This window comes from Otolemur garnettii, unplaced genomic scaffold (genome assembly GCF_000181295.1).
Source record: "Otolemur garnettii isolate 467f Iridium unplaced genomic scaffold, OtoGar3 scaffold00008, whole genome shotgun sequence".
NCBI lineage: Eukaryota > Metazoa > Chordata > Mammalia > Primates > Galagidae > Otolemur > Otolemur garnettii.
This window is the reverse complement of record NW_003852403.1, coordinates 8,542,054-8,549,132: the sequence shown is the minus strand read 5'-3', so window position 1 is coordinate 8,549,132 and position 7,079 is coordinate 8,542,054. Positions and strand designations below refer to the sequence as shown.

Here is a 7,079-nt window from a genome sequence, read left to right as displayed (position 1 = left end):
ATACAAGGTGGGACAAGTCAAGGCCTTTGAATGTGGCATAGAGTTCCAGAAGGTGGTGAAAATAATCGTATAGAGGGTAAAAGGCAAACTTCACAGAATAGAACAGTACTGATAGAAGAGGCTTAATTCTGAAACATCACTCTGACCAAATATATATACATGTACTACTAGCTTGTACTGAAAATGCAGAACCAATTAATCCTTAAAAGAATGCATTATAGGGTGATACTGGGAAGATGACCATGAGCAAGAATTTTAACTCCTTAGAGTAATAAAATATAAGGTGAAAAATTTTTTTATAAGTTCAGAAGCATGGCTCACACATGGCCTATACTGAACATTTCTTGAAGTTCCAGCTTTATAAGAGATGACTAATCAGAATCAGAAAAACTTAAGGCAGTGTTGTATTACTTGCTTATCTTTTCCTAAGATATAGTAGTTATTGAATATTCTTAATAATTATGATTTTCTTTCTTTTTTTTTTTTGTAGAGACAGTTTTACTTTATCGCTCTTGGTAGAGTGCTATGGCGTCACACAGCTCACAGCAACCTCCAACTCCTGGGCTTAGGCGATTCTCTTGCCTCAGACTCCTAAGTAGCTGGGACTACTGGAGCCCACAATGCCTGGCATGTTTGGTTTTACAAATTACGCTTCAACAGAACAAGATAGGCTACTAGCTGTAAAGTTCTAGGTTCGTGTAACACACTCAGATGGTGTTTGGGGGGAGCTAAATCAAGGGTGAAGGAAAGAAAAAAAAATCAGAAATGCCAGAGTGAGTTAGGTAAGGACTAAGTTTCAAATGATAACTCTCACGTGCCTTAGCACTGATTCCGTTCTCTGTGTTAAAATATACTGTACTTCTTTTAATTATTAAATGTCAAACTGATTACATTACCCTTCCCTCCTACTCCCCCACCCCGCTCTCCAATTGTCTTGTTCTCTCTCCCTCTCCAGCTTCCCTCCCCCTTCCTCATTAAGCTGCACGGTTAAAGGGTCAAGAAAGTAGAAGAACAATCTCTGCTGGCAGGCACTGCGCAGAGGACTCAGCACTCCTGACTTCACATCCTCACTTCTTACCAGCACACTTTGCTGGAGGAAAAAAGTGACAGGAAACTTCCAGACAAGATGATCCAGCCATTATCCGTAAAGACCTATCCCGATCCCATAATTCCCTTCTTTCACTTGCTAATTGCTTTCATAAGGCTTCTTCCTTTTCTTGTTTTCTATTCTTGTTTTCAGGGCAACTGCCGACGTATGCGCAGTTCTGGATTTTATTTTAAGTAATTTGTAGTTGACTATCGTTTATTTGTGCAATTGGTGTAATTAAATCTAATTATATAATTGGTGAAAGACTGAGTAATCACATAATTAGAATGTGCAATAAGAACTGTTGAAATCCCATTGTTATGACGTGCAGTGATACAATTATGATGTGAAACAACGGGGTAACATTGACGGGGTGCTCTGCCCAGAGCTCCCGCCGGCATGGAGTGCAGCTAAGGTTGGAGACCACAGCAGCTTTCGGTATCTAGACCAGGATTTCCTTTTTGTTTTTAATCTCATGAATCTAACCCTTGACATGTATGTTCCACGCAAATCCAAGGCAGAAGGCCCGGAGGAGATACTTGTGAGGGCAGAAGGTCCTACCTCGCTAAGACCCAAATCACCAACAACCATCCCTAAATCATAAAGCAGGAGCTCAAGGAATGGACTTCAATTGCTGAAATTGTCATGCCTTGCATGCCAATTTTGAATCTGAAATTGTAGTCAGGGCATAAGAAAACAGAGCTGGAAAATGTCTCATGATCACACACACATACAATCACAAGTGAGTGATTAGGACTAGGGACACAGCTCCCAGCCCCCAGTCCTCCTCCTTCCCCCAACTCTAGTCATTTTCTTTAAAAAAATGGGATATAGATGCATGGCCAGAAATGCAGGCCTCCTGGTTCCTGACTCTGCTAATCGCTGGTGATCTTTTCTTTTCCTCCACACCACCCACCTGCTTCCATGGTCACAGGGAGCAGTGAGTAGCTGCAAATGCAACCAGTCTGTCATCCGGCCTCAGACATGCCACTCTTCAACAGCCCCCTCCCACCTGTGCTTCACCTGCTCAGGACTTCCCCACTGGCAGCCTTGTCCAGTCTCAGAGAAACCTTGAGATCTCGGATCTCACTCCATCCCCTGCCAGCCACCTGCCTCTGCCCCACCTCACTGCCGTCCTCACCCCTAGGCAGTGTTCTCTTTCCCTCATGGAAGTCCTTGGCCCTGCTCTGCACCAGGCCCTGGAAAGCTGAACATTCCTGGATAAAACCACACAAGGTAAATGACTGGTTTCACTTTAAACTCATGATCTCAAACTGCACATTGACACTCAATCCTGCCTGGCAAACTGCTAGTTTTCTCTGATTGGTTTGCTTTCCAATTTTCCGAGTCCACTATTTCACAGTTTTTCTTCTCTCTTCTAACCTCCCATGTCCTTTTCTGCACAGCAGTTGGCCTTCTCTCATTCCATCACTAACAGTCACGTAGAGAATCAGCCCGGCTTCACGCCATCCCCCCGCAGCCCTCTGACCTTGCCCTCATGGGCAGGCAGTGCCTGATCTGGCCTTGCTCTCACCTGACTCTATTCTTCAGTGAGTGGTCCCTTCCTACCACTCACTAAGTCCTCACTTGTCAGGGACTCCAGCAACGTCTCTGTTGCAAACTCCACAGACGAATCTGCGCTCTTCCCTTCCCCGGTGTCTCAGCGGCATTTGGCAGGTGGGAACTTCCTTCTGCCCCAAACGCTCCCTTCCTCAGGCTTCTGCCATCCCTGGGTATCTCCTCCCTCATTTGCTCATCCAGTTTCTTTCCTCCTGCTTGACTCAACTGCCAAATGCTGGGATCCTCCTGCCCTTGCCCCTGTGCCACCCTCTCTTATCTCTACTCCTCCCAGATCATCCCATCAGCTTGCCGTGACAGTCTCTGGAAATCATCTCAGCAATTCTCAAATGTGGCATAAATAGGAGAGTTTTGAACTCACTTTCCTACCTTGCTACTTAGCATCTTCTCTTCCAGGACTCACAGACTTCTCAAAGGTAACGTATCCAGGGTGGACATCCTGAGCTCGCCTCCAAACACTGGAGCCCGCAATGCAGCCCTGCCCTTCCCAGCAAACACCACCCCCACCCACCTGTCATTCAAGCGAACACTAGGAAGGCCCTGATTCCTCCTTCCTTTCCCTGCACATCCAGTCCAGCTTCAGTCCCGTCCCGAATGTCTCTCTCCCCATGAATTTCCCAACTTTCCCACTAAGTCAGGCCAGTGCCGTCTTCTGTTTGACTGACCTCCTCTTTGTCTTCTGAACATGATTACAGATCATGTTTAGTTTTGTCTGTTTTGTATTTTTGCCTTTTGTTGTTTTCCCTGCCTCCTCCACTAGACTCTAAGTGCTCCTTGACTGTGTTTAGCATTTTACTTATTTACAGCATCCAGCACAGAGCAGGTTGCTATATGGACAAGCTAATGACCACAGCATTGGCATCTATAGACAGGGGGGGCAGAACAGAGATAATAATAAAAGCAGCTAAAAATTAGACCTAGAGATGCACTATGAACTGGGACACGTTCCCTGAAATTCATATGTTGAAACCCCAACCCTCAAGGTTATAGTATTTGGAGATGGGGCCTTTGGGAGATAACCAGAATGGGGTGGATTAGGGCACTTAGAAGAAGACCGCATTTTCTCTCTTTCTCTCTCTCTCTCTCTCTCTCTCCCCACCCCCCCCCAACCTTGTGGGGACACAGCAAGAAGGGGACATCTGAAAGCCAGGAAGAAAGCCCTCATCAGAAACCAACATGGTGACATCTTGATCTTGGACTTCTCCAGAACTGTGAGAAATAAATGCCTGCTGTCTGAACCCTCCAGTCGACAGCACTCTGTTATGGATAAGACATCATATGACCCATCAGCTCTACTGTCATCTTAAAAACATGCTACAAGAGAGCGGGAAGTCACAAAAGGCCACATACTATAAGATTCCATGGATGTGAAATGTCCAGAACGGCAAGTCCACAGAGACAGAAAGTAGATTAGTATTAGCATTTTCCTGGGGCTGGGGAGGCGGGAGGGGTGAAGAGATATGGGAAGTAACTGCTAATGTTTCTTGGGGCATTGAAATGTTTTAGAATTAAATTGTGGTGACAGTCAGATAACTCTGTGAATATACTAAAAAATCATAAAACCACTTTACATGGATGAATGTTATAGTATATACAATATATCAAAATAAAGCTGTGGGGGCAGTGCCTGTGGCTCAGTGAGTAGGACGCCAGCCCCATATAGCAAGGGTGGCAGGTTCAAACCCAGCCCCAGAAAAACTGCAACAACAACAATAAAAAAATTAGCCAGGTGTTGTGGCAGGCACCTGTAGTCCCAGCTACTCGGGAAGCTGAAGCAAGAGAATCGCCTAAGCCCAAGAGCTGGAGGTTGCTGTGAGCTGTGATGCCACAGTACTCTACTGAGGGTGACAAAGTGAGACTCTGTCTTATACAAAATAAAAATAAAAAAACAAAGCTGTGAGGAAGAAGAAAGAATAAGAGGAAGAGGGGAAGACAGAGCTGGTGAATAGTGGCAGCCAAAGGCGCCTGTCTAGCTGAGCTAGTTTATTGAATCTATGACACCCTCCATAAAATGATGGGCCACTATTTTATGTGCTGCCAAGAAAGAAAAAAAAGTATCAATTACAGCTATAAGAGGCCACTAATTATAGGACACTTTCTGACTTTGCAGATGTTAAAATTTGAAAAACAAATGTATCTTAGAATTAATGAAATATGGTATAGATAGTTGTCTTCAGATCTAGGTCCCAGTTTCTGAAGCCTTCTAAATAGAAATGGCTTCTTTAAGGTAAAAAGAGACCTTCCATTTGATCTCACAATCCCACTTCTGAGTATCTACCCAGAGGATAAAAATCATCTTACCATAAAGACACTTGCACTAGAATGTTCACTGCAGTTCAATTCACAATCACTAAGGTGTGGAATCAGCCCAAGTGCCCATCAGCACGTGAATGGATTAATAAGCTGTGGTGTATGTAAACCACAAGGTGCTATTTAGCCATAAAAAGATAGAGACTTTACATCTTTTGTATTTATCTGGAGGGAGTTGGAGAGCATTCTTCTTAGTAATGTGTCACAAAAATAGAAAAGCAAGTATTCAATGTACTCAATACTGATATGAACCCAATAGATAAACAACTACATGCCCACAGGAGAGAAAGACACAGTTAAATTCAAGGCGGGGGAGGGGAGGGGAGGGAAAAAGGAAGAGGGAGAAAGGAGGAGGATTAGTGTCTGTCCCCTAAGGCGCACAGCGGAAAGATATACGGCACCCTCTGGGGGAAGGGCTCAACTACAACCGGAACTTGGCCTAACAAATGCAAACAATGTAACCTAATCATTTGTACCCTCCTATTAATCTGAAATTAAAAAAGAAAATAAACTGTTTCCCTTGGAGGAGTAAAGAAATTGCTTCTCTAGGGGGAATTCATTAACTATGAATTCATTCATTCATTCAAAAAGCCCAAATAACATTAATCAAATGAGTAACATAGCCTAGACACGGGCATTGTATGTAGCTTTGACTTTGTACATATCATTCATTAAATCTCCAACAACTGTCCTTCAGGGTAAGCATTACGCTCCCTACTTCACAGACAAGGACGTGGGCTCCAGAAAGGTCCCACCAGTTGTAAGGGGCATAACAAGGATGTTAAGCCGTGTCCCTATCATCCCTTCTCTGCCACTGCATTATGCATGGAAAGTTCAAAAGCAAAAGCTTAAGCAAAGGCCTTCACGATGATTTTTTTAGTAAGCCCTATTTTTCCCTCTACCAGCTCTAGAGATACAGAGATATCCATCAATCCCCGCCATCTTGTCCTCTGGCCACCTCGTCCCCACAGCCACCGGCATATAGGATAGGAATTAGGATCTGTTGGTAGAGAGGAGTTGGGGGCAACCCTTGGATTCCCTACCTTCAGTTGGTGTGCTAGGAATTCTCCAAGAGCTGCGGGAATGAAACCACAGAGACATTTAGAGGTGACGCAGACAGAGCAGAGTGGACATTGGAAAACAAAATGAGGAAAAGGTGGTATGAAGTGCAGGTGCCCCTCCATGTATGCTGCAGATGCTTTCCTGAAAATTACGTGTAGATCAAATTGATTTACAAACTAAGCCCTATTATAAATTCAGCAAGAACACTGTGTTGGAACCTTGTGATGGAAATTTTTATAATGAGAAAAATGCATTTGTGCTGAAAATAGTCAATCCCCAACCTCTGTCTGGAATGTAGTTTTCTCTTTTTCTTTTCAAGTGGGACCCACTTTGTACATAAACTTCTTGGGGTCCCAAATGTGCAAAAGTATCCATTAGACTAAAATGTTTTATAAAGGCTGAAAATTTGTGGCTATCTACACTACTTCTAATAGTCATTTCCATCATATTTTAAACGGGAGAGCTGAGAGGATACTTCCCGGGAATGGAATTCTAGGACCCACCACTGGGGGAAGATTATTGGAGAATAGGAGGTGGGGAGCACAGAGGAGAAGGGAATCTCTTGGGTCACCAAAAGCCTGGAGCCTTTCTGTGTTGACAGTTAAGGGGGAGGTGGAAGTCGGAGCCTACCACCCCATTCCCAAACAGCCCCCATGGCCTCCTCGCAAGTACAAACGCACCAGGTCCCTGCTCTTCTTCTTTTGTCAAAAGTTACAAAACAGTCGCCCACACAGCTTTAAAGATCAGAAGGGATGCATTAAAAAAAAATGATTGTTGGAATTATTTGAGTAAGAGGAGCTCTGACAAACTTGCTCCCTCTTCCCACTGGGGAGCATTCCCTGGATTGGAGCAGATGCCTGCGAAGACAGGTATCCTGGGTCCCCACTACTCCTTTTCTTTTTTATTAAATCATAACTGTGTACATTTCGGGGGTAAAATGTGCTGATGTAAGTATCCCACTATGCCTTACGTACGGTGACCAGCCTGGATGTTGCTGGCATTTTCACCTGAACCTCGGAAGAAGGCCCTTCAGAGCTGCCCC

At 44.3% G+C, this 7,079-nt stretch overlaps 1 protein-coding gene and 1 long non-coding RNA gene across 8 annotated transcripts in view; both read right to left on the bottom strand.

The window, feature by feature from the left end:
* The window catches only part of LOC105886411, an 11,860-nt gene extending 11,339 nt beyond the window's left edge, over window positions 1-521 (bottom strand). The window contains exon 1 of the long non-coding RNA XR_001161003.2: window positions 5-521. This is a non-coding gene — a long non-coding RNA (uncharacterized LOC105886411). The remainder of the gene's footprint in view (window positions 1-4) is intronic.
* KCNMA1 (potassium calcium-activated channel subfamily M alpha 1) overlaps window positions 1-7,079 on the bottom strand; it is a 762,000-nt gene that overhangs the window by 340,372 nt on the left and 414,549 nt on the right. The window lies entirely within an intron of this gene.